This window comes from Halictus rubicundus, chromosome 16 (genome assembly GCF_050948215.1).
Source record: "Halictus rubicundus isolate RS-2024b chromosome 16, iyHalRubi1_principal, whole genome shotgun sequence".
Lineage (NCBI taxonomy): Eukaryota > Metazoa > Arthropoda > Insecta > Hymenoptera > Halictidae > Halictus > Halictus rubicundus.
This window is the reverse complement of record NC_135164.1, coordinates 8,445,035-8,459,663: the sequence shown is the minus strand read 5'-3', so window position 1 is coordinate 8,459,663 and position 14,629 is coordinate 8,445,035. Positions and strand designations below refer to the sequence as shown.

The window sequence follows — 14,629 nt, the reverse complement described above, 5'->3', positions numbered from 1 at the left end:
AATAAATATTCAATTATGGTGAACGCAAAAATCTGGAGAGGATCGTATTTCACGAATCTAGTGGGTCAAGTATTAAAATTAATTAAGTTCGCATTATTAAATCCAATCTCGACTGAAAAAGGTATGCGATTCTTGAGAAAAGTTTGTTGAATTGTAAAAATTGCTAAATGTAAAAGAATGGAGACTGTTAACTAGGTTGTTTCACACAATAAAAAGACACGTGCACGTTATCTCGTGTTTTATATTATCTCAGTAAACGCATAAAGATCCGAAGTACAATATCTCAGTACAATTTCCCTATTTTGTAAAAATTGCCAAACGGAAAGAAAAACGTCGGTTAACTGTGCTATTTCTCACAGTAAAAATCGAGAGAACACCGATACCTTTTAAAAATTCGTAAAAATCAGATGCATAAAGATCCGCGGTCTAATTGCACTGTCCGATGCAGGCGATGCATAAACGCGAGATGAATTTCGATGTTCGCGTAGAAAGTACCGAGGGAAACCAGATTTGTACGGAGCCACTAATCACGGTCCATGCAAAACAACCGAGGCCGGAAGGAAATTAGCCTAGCGTTCCGTGAAAATAAAGCGTGTCATCTTTCGCTTTCTAGGACTGGTGGCGAATTTTGTTTTGCGACCGGTGCCGCTAATTAAGCGCTTTCACCGTTGTTCGCCGAAGTGTAGCGATTTCTCTCGCGTCCACCGGAGAAACGAAGCCCGCCAGAACCCGACCACCGCTAAACCATAACAGCGTGTGCACGTTGACATTCGAGGAAATATTCCTCGTTTACAAATTAGTTCCTATCATCGGGCGAAATCCGCAGGCCTGAAATCGTTCACAGGACCCGCTATATCTAATCAAATTTTATGCTCTTAAAACAATGTAAAAGGTCTGTCAAATTCTTCGGAACTGTTTTCACGGAATTCTCGTGTTTTCACGTCGATATCAAGGGAGGAACGATTCGTAGGTAATTTTATACGCGTTGCTCGGCTGCTCAGAACCAGGAAACGTCTGAAACCACCAGGACGCCTCGCTAATTAAACTCGAGCGTCCTTTTTCAGAGACACGCCGAGGCCAGTTTTCCGAGCAAGTTCCAGCCAATGACAATGTCCAGGGAGCGATATCCTCGAACCGACGGTTACCGGATCCCGTGACAAATTATACGTCGAACCTCTTACTGCGTCGATTAATCCAATTTCGAGCGTTTTACGGTAATGATTTGTCAACGTCCAGCCACGTCTCCGGACACCTAGATGTTCATCAATAACCCGTCGTAATTAAAGAAATAGTTGAACTCTAATCGAGCGTAATATTGCTTTCGATGGTGATCTTTCGACACCTATAGCGGTTCTAATGACTCGCCAGTAAGTTAGTTAGTTGCTGGTAACACGTCTCTCCCATATGTAAATGCTGCGAAGTAATAGCCGCTGCCTTCCCCGCGCAATTATCCGTCCTCGATTACACAACGCTTCCTCATCGAACACAATTTACCATTTATTTTCGTTTGCACGCCGCTAGAGTATATTCATAGTCATTTCCTTTTAATCTCCGTCGAAAGTGTGCCTGAAAATTTTCAATTTTCCTTGCTTCCTCCTTCCCGCTGCATTCGCAGGAAACGTACTTGTCATGTGATTTGCCAAACTGTGGATTTTATGCGAAATAAAAAATATTTGCATTGATTCCGAGACACGGGAGCGAAATAAAAATTTATTCCCTCTTTTAGTTGTTTTAGCAAGCTGAAACCAATACGCTGGTGCCCTTAACACTAGGTTCACGGAGCACTACAAGTGACTATTTTACATTACTTTATAAAAATAACGAGAATGTGCTGCCCAAATTTTTAGCCATCTCTTTTTAATAACATATACCCAAAGAAATAAATTCGTTGAATAATTCCTCACGGGTGTATCTTTTGAATTTTAATGATTGCAAATTAAAAATGTCAGAACCCGTCATTTTGACGGGTCCCGTAAACCTAGCGTTGAATCTATTTAATATGTCCACTGGTTTAAATTCCGCTTACCCATTTTATGCAAAATAAAAAATATTTGCATTGATTGCAAGGCACGGGAGCGAAACAAAAATTTCTTTCCTCTTTTAGTTGTTTTAGCAAGCTGAAACCAATACGATGCTGCCCTTAAATCTATTTAACACGAATTATTTTTGCAGGTTTTAAAATGAATTTTTACGTTGATACGTTCATTGTACCAAACTTGATTAGGATCTGTAATATGCAAGAAAGTTGGAGGACTACTCAGTATCATACATTTAATCTTTTTCAATTTTTATTTCATTCACTAACTTATACTTTGATGTTATGGAAATTTGGGGGTTTGGCGATCAAAGTGTCAATACGTCCGCCGTTTCAAACTCCACTTACCAATTTTTGTGATAAACGCATAAAATCCGCATTCCAGTAATTACCAAACTGTGGATTTTAAGCATTCCCGACGGAAAATGAACGGACCGCAAAATGTGACAAGGGTTTCTCGGTGGGTACAAACAAAAGGGCAGACTGAAAGAAAATTTTTTCCGCGGAACCTAATTGCCGTGAGTAAACGGGAGACAGGGTAGCCCGACCGTTTCGAGGATTCAGAAAATGCGTTGGCAAATACGAAATTGCGCGGTCCGTGCGCTGCGCGCTTGCGCTGCGCGCGGTGCCCGGTCGCAGTTCGAGGCTTCGATGTCTTGTTTACACTTCCTCGAGCGTGACTACAAGAAGAACGGAATGAAAAAGCGAGTCGACGACATCGGGGAACGTAGTACCGTCCGAGAGTTGGCCGGCTTGGCTGCTGGCCGGATCGTAAAAGGATTTAGTGCCGGTTGTGGGACGAGGTCGTTCCCGGAGATGACGTAGTAAAATTTACAGTGGGCGTACGGCCGTGAAGGCCTTCTTCCGATCGCTTACCTGCCCCTCCACCCTCCGTAGTTGCTCTCTGCACGGCTACTCGATCCTTTCTGCTCCAGAACGCTCTCGGATCGGGAGTAGACGCGCTCTCAAAAATCACCGGCGAGCTCGAAAACCGAGACGCTTCCAACCTTGAAACAGCCTCGAACATTTCAAATACAGTGGCTGTTATTAACACTGGGTGTACGGGTTACCAAAACTGACTACTTCACATTAGTCTATAGTAATAACGAGATCTATTTTCAGCCATTTGTTTCATCGTGTACTCTGTATACGCAAAGAAACGAAGTTGAATTATTCCTCTAGGGTGCATCTAGGATGAATCCCTAGGCTCAGTAGACCGCTGATTTTATGCATTTATGGCAAAAATATAAGTGGAATTTAGAACAGTAGATAGGTTATAAGGAATTAGGAATGCCAATTCCCAGTTTGTTAAAATTATTAACACGTTGAACGCTACGTCCAGCCATGCGTGGCTGACGGAATTATTTGTGCAGGTTTTAAAATGAATTTTGTACGTTGATATATTCATTGTACTAAACTTGATTAGGATCTGTAACATGCGAGAAAGTTGGAGGATTACTCAGTATCGTACATTTAATTTTTTGCAATTTTTATTTCATTAAATAACTTACTTTGATTTTATGGAATTTTTCGGGTTTCTAGTTTGGCGTTCAAAGTGTTAATGTAAGCAATTGGCGGAGATTATTTTTAGTTTTCGTAAATATCCGTTCATCAATATTACGGTACCTTTCGCGATAGCGTAACTTTTTCCAACCCTTTGCCCTCGGAGCTGTTACGTACTTGATTTTGTGTTATTGAATATATTTACCCCCGTTCCACATCGAAACTTTTAGCAATTTAATTTCTGACGGTCCCCCTCCTCAGAGTTGAGCGTGAAAGGTTAACTGTTAAAGAAACGACTTAAAGGGTTGAATTTTGAACAAACAAATTTAATCTGACAGTCAATAATAATCAAATATTTTGCAGTATCTGATAAAAGGAAATAAATAAATTTCCGTCCCGAGGAGCGTATAAGGTTGAGAGAGGCAATTTCTTTTTCTACTCACCGGTGAAAAACGAATTACCATGATCGATAGAATACAAATAAGGAAGGTCACTTTAGAAGAAGATAAGACCAAAGATGTAGGTAGATGGGCGCACGTAGAACGGAAGGTAGAAGAGTGAAATAAATCTGATGCCGGTGTTGGTAGGTTGCCCTCGGAGGAGTCTGCTGCCTTGCCCTCGGCCTGTCGGTGCAACTGCAACTGCAACTGCGGCAGCCGACTCGGTCGTTACGGCATTAACGCGTAAGTGCATAAGTGTGGGCCATGGTGGTCGAGATAGAGCCGCTTCGACAGAAGGCTAGAAAACACGGGGAAGGTTGCAGCGGCTGTAAACGATGCAAACGGCCGAGGTGAATGCACTTCTTCTCTCACGTTGGATGCACGGCTGCGAGCCGGAGTGAACGTCATCGGTTTGAAACGCCGCCGATGCAACGCCGATACCGGAGACTTTTTAACAAATGTCTGTGACACTTCCTCATGTTTCCTCACCGAAAATAGCTCAACCACCGAACACCTGGATTTGCAATAACTAGGTTGCCGCATCTTTATGCAAATTACCAACTGCACGCCAAATTTTATGGAAACCGAATTGAGGCAGGCTAAAAGATTCCTTGCGATAGGAATAAAATAAAAATATCAATTTTTATTCATCTACAGTTACTCACAGCGAATCTTTGTGCGTTTATGGTTTTAAAATACGTAGTAACAAACATTAATGAGATCTCTTCTCACACGCTTACCGTAAGGAATTTTCTGATTGGCAAATTGATCTTGTTCCTGGATTTTGTCAGCTGAGCCATCAAATTTAGAATTTCCATGAAGATCCACAAGTTATTGGAGCATAGAGTCCGATATCATTTGCAGCTGATCAATCATGCCCGACAATTTGCAATTGATCGCTCACCACGATCGCTTTACGACCTTATACTTTGATTCGATTCGTTATTTATACAAACATGTTTGGGGAGAAAGTTATCGTACTTGAAGGGGGGCGTAAGTCTGAGTCAGACTTTATGACTCAAGCTCATATTTTCCAAGATCTCACGAGCAGTAATAGCTTCTTAATGGTTTTTTGTTTGCATTTTGATAGAGCGTTTCATGACGAATACAACGACCTGTTCTGAAGGTTATTCAAGGTCGCTCAAGGCCAGCTTACTCATACAGGGTGTCTCACCTAACTCAACCATCTAGAATATCTCGCTTGTTTTTTATGATAGAAGAAAATTTCAGACAAAGACATTAGTTGGTTCAGAGGGGCAAATATTATGACAGACAAAAAAATTTGTTCAAGGTTATACTTTTGGAGATTTCAAGGTCATCGAAGTTTCTTTAAATGGAATGATATATTTTTATTATCGCTGCATAATAGCCGAGGTCGAGACGAATCCAACGACCGGTAATATTATGACCTTCGCGTGACCTTGAGTATGAAAAATTCATCGATAACATATGAATTTTTCAAAATGTGTATTATGCAAACAACACGTCAATTCCCAAGCTTGTCCCCGGTCACTATAGTGGCCAGTCCTGTAAAAGTTAGGAGGACTACGCTGAGGTGTCGATCGTTTAGTATAGTCTGATTGAACAACCCGGTAAAAACGATGACAAACAAAATGACGCCTCGACGTATCTGCTAATAGAGAAAGCCGTCCGGGGCTGATTACATTTTCATAGGCAGCGAAAGAAAAGGCGTCGCGTGAGTCATGTATACACCGGCTACACGCCTAAACGCTGGCAAAAACACGGAGCATGGCGGGTCACTTTGGAAATTTGCATTTCGGTGTTGCGGGGAGACGTACGGTCGGTGCCATAACGTAACTAGAAATAATTAAGCTCCCCTCGGCGCCGTTAATTCTCGGCGAACATCCCCCGGCGTCCTCGGTAATGCAAATTTCGGAAAGCCGAGACTCACGATCATAGTTTAGTGCCATGGATGCCGAGCGGATATACGAACATTGTAGTTTACGAGACTCTTTCTACTCACGCGTGTCTTCTCACGACGCTCGGCACATATCTTATCCGCGCAAGGTGAACGAGGTAAATTTACGGCCGTCTAGTCTTCTCTATTGAAAGGACAAGGTACCATGCACGACCGAATGCACTCAAGCGCCTTGTGTTTTCTGATTTCAGGTGAGTACAGGTGATTCAAGGCTGCCTGGCCTCTCTCTCTCTCTCTCTCTCTCTCTCTTTCTCTCTCTCTTTCTCCTTCTGCTGATCTCGCACTCCGGTCGCGTCCTCGCGCTTCGATTTACAAGGATGCGGGAGCGTGGAAGCGGTTCAGGTGTTGTAGAAAGGTGAAAAATCACGAGGAACGGACGCCCGCGGAATATCGGTAAATTTAACGACGTTGCAAACCACTGGAAAAACTTCCGTTCTTTCTGATTGAATTGTTAATGAGCCGAAGGAACGCGAAACGATGTTCCGTAATGGCGAGAGGATGATTTATCGCATATTAATATACGGCGGATGCAACGAGGATTTCTACAATGATTAATATCAAGCAACAATCCCCGGGATAGATTTGAAACGCGTTTCGAAAGTTTTTTTTTCACGCCAGAACGAAACTGAGAGAAGCGACGAAAATAGTTGTCGGTTTTTGCGAAATTGTTTCTTTCAAGTCATTGTTCTTTTCAAGTGTTATGGGTACGTACCAAATAAGTAATGTCCTTTATTCGTATGTAGTATATAATTTAATAATATTTATTTTACTTAACGTTTAGTGTAGTTTAGTGTTGATTAATCTAGGAATAAGGTTGCAATGTTTAACCAATCTGTAAAAACGATGTACTAACAATATGTATTTAAACATACTTCTCTAGCAGAAATGTGAAAAATATGATATCGACAGAGTAAACAATTCTCAAGAAACTTTTAATATTCAATATATCTATTTGAAATTCTATATCTTCTAACTACGATTTCAAAGACGATCTTACAGAAAAATTTGAAAAATTCTGTACGTACGGACTGTCCTTGGTTTAACGATTGCAGCATCGAGAATCGAAGGGTTCCAACGTTTCGTAAAAATGACTCCGATGATTTCTTTTCCACAGTCAATCATGCCGCAAGTATCTGCACTCGAATAATGCAGGCCAGAAAATTCTATGGAAACCGAGGAGAAAAATCGGTGTAGAAAATCGGACGTCGAGGTTTTTCGCGGTGGGACTTGTTTTACGATCGTCGAGGTATAATTTGAGTCCAGGAACTGGAAGGACACGAGCACTATAAATCGCGGAGGTCCACGCTGTTCAGTCTCCGCTCGGTTCCGCTCGGTTCCGCTCTGGTTCCGCTCTGGTTTCGCGAAGCCGGCGAAAACTTCAATTCGTCCCCCCGGCCGCTAATCGTTCGAGCCACGAGCATTACGATACGATTATTATGGGCCCGTGTCACACCGACAAAGGCGACCAATCGCCAGGTGCAATCACGGTCGCGTATAATTAACGCTCGGCTGCGATTACGACCTCTCGAGGCTTTCGAAACTCCCTTTGTTACACGTCGCTCCACGCGCGTACCTACACACGTGGGTGAGAGTGTAGGAGACAGCAAGCGCGACGATGATTACTCAATTACCGTTGATCAGCAACAGAGAGTCTGATTGGAACCTCTTTCTCCGTGGAAATAGTTTTCCAGAGCTGCAGGCCCGCGCGTGGGTGGAACAGGTCAAATGCGCAATTGCAACCGAGGACAGATATCAACGACTCGGGTGGACGATCTAAAGTTAGGCGAACTTCCTGTCGAGATTATTAATCCCTTTAAATTACAATGAATCACAGCGACGTTCGAACGCTTTTAAAAGAACGATGACGATTTGCTGAAATGATTCAAGCTTGAAATACATTTTTATTCAGCTCTTGTCTCCTGTTGCAACGGATAAAGAAATTGATTAAAAACACTGAAATTATTTTTCAAATTAACGGTGTACTTGACACATGATTAAAAAATGCACTGCTTTAACACTAGGTTTACGGGACAATTAAAATGACGGGTTCTAATATTTTTAATTTACGATTATTGAGATTGTGAAGATCCATCTACGTGGAATTACTCAACAAATTTATTTCCTTAGGTATATATTATTTAAGAGATGGCTAAAAACTTGGATAGAGACAATCTTCTTATTTTTATAAAGTAATGTAAAATACTCACTTTTAATGCTCCGTAAACCTAGTGTCAATGTAATACCGTGTAACACAAAATGACGTATGACCGATTCAATATTTTAGATTGCTTTCATAATTACTGGGACTCGTACGTTAATTCCGAATGAACAAATTCTGTGACACGAAACACTGCTACATATTTCGGAACAAAGTTTCTATCAGTAGGTGCGTTAATATTATTACCAAGTGTCGTAAACATTTCATAAAGACGCGCATTATGCAAACTTCCCAACTTCTTACAAAAATCGTGAAAAGCCAGGGCATACGGTGCAGAATGTAAGAATGAGTTGCACATAACATTGTGAAACAAACCAGTCCTGTATACAGGGTATTCATGAAATTAGTGACTCGCGTTTTCCTCACGAACGGTGACTCCATGGAAAAACTGAAACGAGTACAAACTGTATTCCTTGCAGACAATACACTAGCATGTGTAATTTTTTATTACAAAAAGGAACTCTTACAAAAGGAAAAGGAATTCTCTCACGTTACAAAAAGGAAAATGTTGTATATTTCTGACACAGAACAAGAATAAATGATACTGTTTCGAGGTCCGATAAAACGGGGTCTGTATGAATAAAATTTGTATAGTTTTAGTAATAATAGATACTAATCGATGGAATAGTTTACAATTTTCTTCAGCTTTGAAGATTATTTCCTGTCCTGGTTTTGGTGTACGAACGCAATTGAAAGAAAAAGAAAGAGCTTGCCAGGAATTTCGCGCACACCCTGTAGATCGTCTCGTTGCGACGATATTCGGCTAAGGGGGCGGAGCATGTGTTCGTTAACAGAAGACCTCGTGGGATTCGCGAGCCAGGAAGCCTATTTACTCCTCGAGGAATTCCTCGTCGGTTCGTCATTGTGCATGCGCTCATGAGACAGGACATCGTCTGTGACCTGGTGTCGGCGCAACGTGCTATTGTCACGAATCTCGAGGAATAGGGCGAAATAACCCGTTCTCCGTCGCGTTACGCAACGCTCGTGTCCCATTGTTGTCCGACCGTAACGTTTCTCGAAATATCGCGCGTTCGGCCGGAATAGTGACAAGAATTTTTTACGCGTTCCGAAACAGTTCCACCGCGATCACGTTCCGCACGCGAGACAACAACGCGGTCGACAATGCAGCATTGTCTTCCGTTTCGCAAACCAAAAATCGAACGTCTCACGCTTCTTTTTGTTTTTTCTTTTTTCTTTTCAGCGCGAACCCGCGTTGCGTGTTCGTTCGCTAATGTCATCGTACGTAACGAGGTAATTATCACGGGTGATTCCCATTAGTAGACTATTGATGTTTGCCGCGAAATCAAAATTGTCTGCATCGAGGAACAGAAGCCACGCAGAAACGTCTTTGCTACTTCAATAATTTCGATCAGTTGAAAATAAATATATCCACTAAATTCGTTGAATTGTTCTACCATTTTAAATTTTGTCTACTCTTTCTGTTTATCAACGTTTAAAATTCGCAATCTTTCCGTGAATATAATCGGACGCTTTTTAATACTTTAATTACCAAGGACACTCCACGAAACCAAACGATTTATCTAATGTCATAGAAATTGCATCTCAGCTGCTATTGCGTTTGGCTAATTAAGATAAAGTAAGCAGCAATAACCAAGCAAGTGTAGATGGCCATGGTATTTACTAAATTCCTGTTTATTTCAAAGAATTAAGAAAACCGACGAACCGCGATTTTCAAGAAATTCACTATTCAGAAACTTCGTCGCATCTTGTAGCATCTTATAGCAGTACAAAATTTGTAATCGAAAGACGCGTATAGTTAGATCGATGGATCGTAAAGTTGCAGCAATCGGAAAAAGACGGTATCTACGACGGTTTTTACAGGGCACTTTTACAAGCGTGTAAACTAAAGTATGCCTTCTCTTATGTTCGAAAATTTATGACTGAGTTAATAGTATAAATTCCTGAGAGCGCATCCGGCTGGAAAAGTCAGTTGACACAACGTTCTCACTTCCTCAGTCAGATTATAAAACGTGTACGCTCCGTCCCCGTAACGGACTCGAGCATCTCGCATCTCGATTAGATCTGCAACAGTTCGTGTAGTATACTTGGGCCGAAAAAATTGGCGGAATAGCTCGATAACGGGGAAAATGATAATACCCAGTAATGCACCCACAAGCGAACGCGCAAGGAGGTGTCAAAACCTGCTGACCAGATGCGCGACTGCATTTTATCTTATCATGTTTCAAGGTTATCGGAACGTACGTTGCCTGTACCATAAAATTCTGCACTTGAAATGATAGTTGAAGCCCACGATATCCCCGAGGCTTCTCCGCGTGCGCCTAATCTGCAACCGCTCTGCCAGAACAAACAGAATCGAGACGATTCCACGATAAAAATCGTTATTATTGTTTCCAAGGTTACATATTAAATGCGTGTAAAAATTTCTTTCTATGCACCACCTAGGATATCGAAGCTTTTCTAGAACCTCTCTGCAGGAACGAGTAAGACCGAATAACAGAAATCATCGAGTTTATTACCATTTCTGTGTTATGCGTGAAATGTCAATGGTGCACGCGAGAACATTGTGCTCCGTCGATACGTAGACGTTGCCTGTTAACGGGACACCATGTTAGAAGATACAATTCATTTTCCCGGGAATAGTTTCGCGTGCGAGCCACATGACAGGGCAACGTTCCTTGTTCCCTCGTAGGCGGAATTCCACGCTTTCGGAACGACAATTTCCTGATTCAAGTGCAACTGTCGAATGCACATGCATTCCTCCTCCTCGCGCCGCAGGAATTTAGACGACATGGAAACGACCTCCGCGACGTGACTGCGTCGCTCGCCGCCGTATTTATGCGTCGGGCATTTATTACAACACGACGCGTCCGCATCTAATAACCTCTTTCCACCGGCGTAGTCTACGAGCATACCGCGAGATACTTGTTCCACTATGCAGTACCAATGGGCCCGTTACTCCTTTTCGTTCTAGGCCCGCGCCAGTCTTGCCACTCGTCTCTCATTTTCAGCTGCGCCGCCTAAACCCATTAGATCCCGACGCTTAGTGGTCGATTCTCGTCTGAAAATTAGTTATATTTATTTATTAATAGTGCTTACAGTTTTAGGAAAATGTTGCGGAGCAATTTTTAAAACAGTATGCAGACACGGGCAAACTCGAGTGTCGCGATCTTCTAGGGAATTTAGGGTCCTGAATGATGGCCAGTGATGGGCTTACATTTTTAGGAAAATATTGCGGATCAATTTTTAAGACAGTATTCAGACACTGGCAAACTCGAGTGTCGTGATCTACTAGAGAATTTAGGGTCCTGTATGATGGCCAGTGATGGGCTTACAGTTTTAGGAAAATATTGCGGAGCAATTTTTAAAACAGTCTGCAAACACTGGCAAACTCGAGTGTCGTGATCTACTAGAGAATTTAGGGTCCTGTATGATGGCCAGTGATGGGCTTACATTTTTAGGAAAATATTGCGGATCAATTTTTAAAACAGTATTCAGACACTGGCAAACTCGAGTGTCGTGATCTACTAGAGAATTTAGGGTCCTGTATGATGGCCAGTGATGGGCTTACAGTATTAGGAAAATATTGCGGAGCAATTTTTAAAACAGTCTGCAAACACTGGCAAACTCGAGTGTCGTGATCTACTAGAGAATTTAGGGTCCTGTATGATGGCCAGTGATGGGCTTACATTTTTAGGAAAATATTGCGGATCAATTTTTAAAACAGTATGCAGACACTGGGAAACTCGAGTGTCGCGATCTTCTAGGGAATTTAGGGTCCTGAATGATGGCCAGTGATGGCTTTCATTTTTAGGAAAATATTGCGGATCAATTTTTAAAACAGTATGCAGACACTGGGAAACTCGAGTGTCGCGATCTTCTAGGGAATTTAGGGTCCTGAATGATGGCCAGTGATGAGCTTACATTTTTAGGAAAATATTGCGGATCAATTTTTAAAACAGTATTCAGACACTGGCAAACTCGAGTGTCGTGATCTACTAGAGAATTTAGGGTCCTGTATGATGGCCAGTGATAGGCTTACATTTTTAGGAAAATGTTGCGGATCAATTTTTAAAACAGTATGCAAACACTGGCAAACTCGAGTGTCGTGATCTACTAGAGAATTTAGGGTCCTGTATGATGGCCAGTGATAGGCTTACATTTTTAGGAAAATGTTGCGGATCAATTTTTAAAACAGTATGCAGACACTGGGAAACTCGAGTGTCGCGATCTTCTAGGGAATTTAGGGTCCTGAATGATGGCCAGTGATGGGCTTACAGTTTTAGGAAAATATTGCGGAGCAATTTTTAAAACAGTCTGCAAACACTGGCAAACTCGAGTGTCGCGATCTTCTAGATTCTAGAGAATTTAGGGTCCTGTATGATGGCCAGTGATGAGCTTACATTTTTAGGAAAATATTGCGGATCAATTTTTAAAACAGTATGCAGAAACTGGCAAATTCGAGTTTCGCGATCTTCTAGAGAATTTAGGGTCCTGAATGATGGCCAGTGATGGCTTACAGTTTTAGGAAAATATTGCGGATCAATTTTTAAAACAGTATGCAGACACTGGGAAACTCGTGTGTCGCGATCTTCTAGGGAATTTAGGGTCCTGAATGATGGCCAGTGATGGGCTTACATTTTTAGGAAAATATTGCGGATATTTATTAATAGTTGATAAAGTTATACATCACTTCTTCAGGAATCTTGTGTGAATGACCTGTGTTTCGAGAATTTTTTTTGGAAAAATGTAATGCGTCGATTGATTTAAAATTATTTAAAATTTGAGGTATCGTTTGTTAACGGTGTAATGTACACGAAAATATTTTTTATTAATCGTTAATATCAATGGTGCAATGGCGGCTCGAAAATGGCATCCTGGGAATGCGCCGTGAGGAACTTTCCCATCGATTCAAACGAAAAAAAAGTGGTTCAAAATTTCATTTTGCGCAATTTTCCCCAATTAATATCAGAATTAATTGTAACTGGTCACTTCCGTCCCATTTTTTGCGCAACATTTATCTCGCGATTTTTTCTTTGGTGAACTTAAACGATCAAATTCTGTCCTTTGTGTAGTGGTTGCAAACAGTGATCTGGAAAATTAGCTAGAAATATTTTTCATTATTATGTCATTGGAGCGTGCAATAATTGAAGTAATTAAGGGCCGTTCTCCAGGTATTGGACCCATCAGGTCTGGGTCAGGTGCTGTACCTAGCTGGCTTAGGTGCAACAAACTACTACGCTTCTAGTTTGAACTTTTGAAAAACTGTGAAAACGAACTTTCCTACGGAATTATATCACCTGTCGTATGATTCCTAGCACGTCTATCTTTAATCTGATAAGAGAGACTCGAAGAAAGTGGTTACGGTCGTGCCACTCTCTTACTTCGATCCAAAGCAACGAGGATTTTTAACTGTCAAACAGAGTATACTTCCTTGTAGATATCAAAATTAATCTTCAGATTCGAGTGTACTAATGTTATCGTTCGATGAAGCCATCAATTTCTAGCTAAACTGTCTGGGGACGCTATAAAAAATCAAACAATCCATATCTTCAGGGTACACAGTAATGCCTCGATACATGTGCCAGAGATACGCACGATATTTGTCAAAATTTTAATTAACGTAACGTGATATGGGATTCGATATGTCGGTGTAATTAATATTGCTGATATATTGGTTTACTATTGTCACGCCTATACGTTGGTGTCGAAGTTCATGTTATTGTCGTATTTTCAAAATATTCAAAGTGATTTCGTAGACATTTCGGACAGTGCAGCGACACTTAGGTTCCGGAGTGTTCGCGCATGCGTACAGTAAATCCGCCGAACGGGTAATCGCGTGGGATTCTCCTGCAAAGTAACGACGACAGATAGCATTTTCACCTCGTTCCTCTTCATCATGCCTAGAATTCGCCTACGCTCCGCGCCCGTCTCTCTTTTCCAGCATGATGGGTTGTCGCGTGTTCCCCGTCGTTAATTGCCGCGAGCATCGGGACATGCGTTTTGCTTAACGAGCGTCGCGTGTAACGAAAACCACATACCGACCCGCGGCCTCCCTAAGTAGGGGTGGGGAGGCAATGAAAATAGCATGTTGTTGTGCGAAATACCGATGGACCGCATTGTGCTCACCGGCGACCAGTACGTATCAGGACTAATCATCGGAATTTAATATTCGAATATTCGCTCAGGACGGAACACAATCGTGGCGGAATGTGAAACCGTTTCCGACACGATGCAAATAACGGTATACCTGTTTCGCAGTACGCACCGTACGCAATTTCTCATCCGCCATTTCTCTTTTACGCCCGCGTCATGTCGCGCGTTTCTCACTCTGAATTCTGCCCGAGGAACGTCGCCGCCTCCGAACCTTGTCGCGTCTAATTATTACCGACGCATTATATTTTATCGTAACGCCGCACGGCCTCCACGAGCGTGTCGTGCTTCTCGGTGCACAGTTTGACGTCATAGGTCAACAGTCGAAAAGATCAAAAGAGATCCGTGACAAAAACGAGTAA

The 14,629-nt window shown here is 41.9% G+C and overlaps 1 protein-coding gene and 1 long non-coding RNA gene across 2 annotated transcripts in view; one reads left to right on the top strand and one right to left on the bottom strand.

Annotated features, from left to right (window-relative positions):
* The window catches only part of Smash (smallish), a 196,766-nt gene that overhangs the window by 91,297 nt on the left and 90,840 nt on the right, over positions 1–14,629 (top strand). The gene's annotated exons all lie outside the window — the stretch shown is intronic.
* LOC143362235 (uncharacterized) lies at positions 10,306–11,119 on the bottom strand. Its single transcript, XR_013083617.1, has 2 exons — positions 10,634–11,119; positions 10,306–10,440 (listed from the first exon to the last, which is right to left on the bottom strand). It is a non-coding gene; the product is annotated as an uncharacterized LOC143362235 (long non-coding RNA).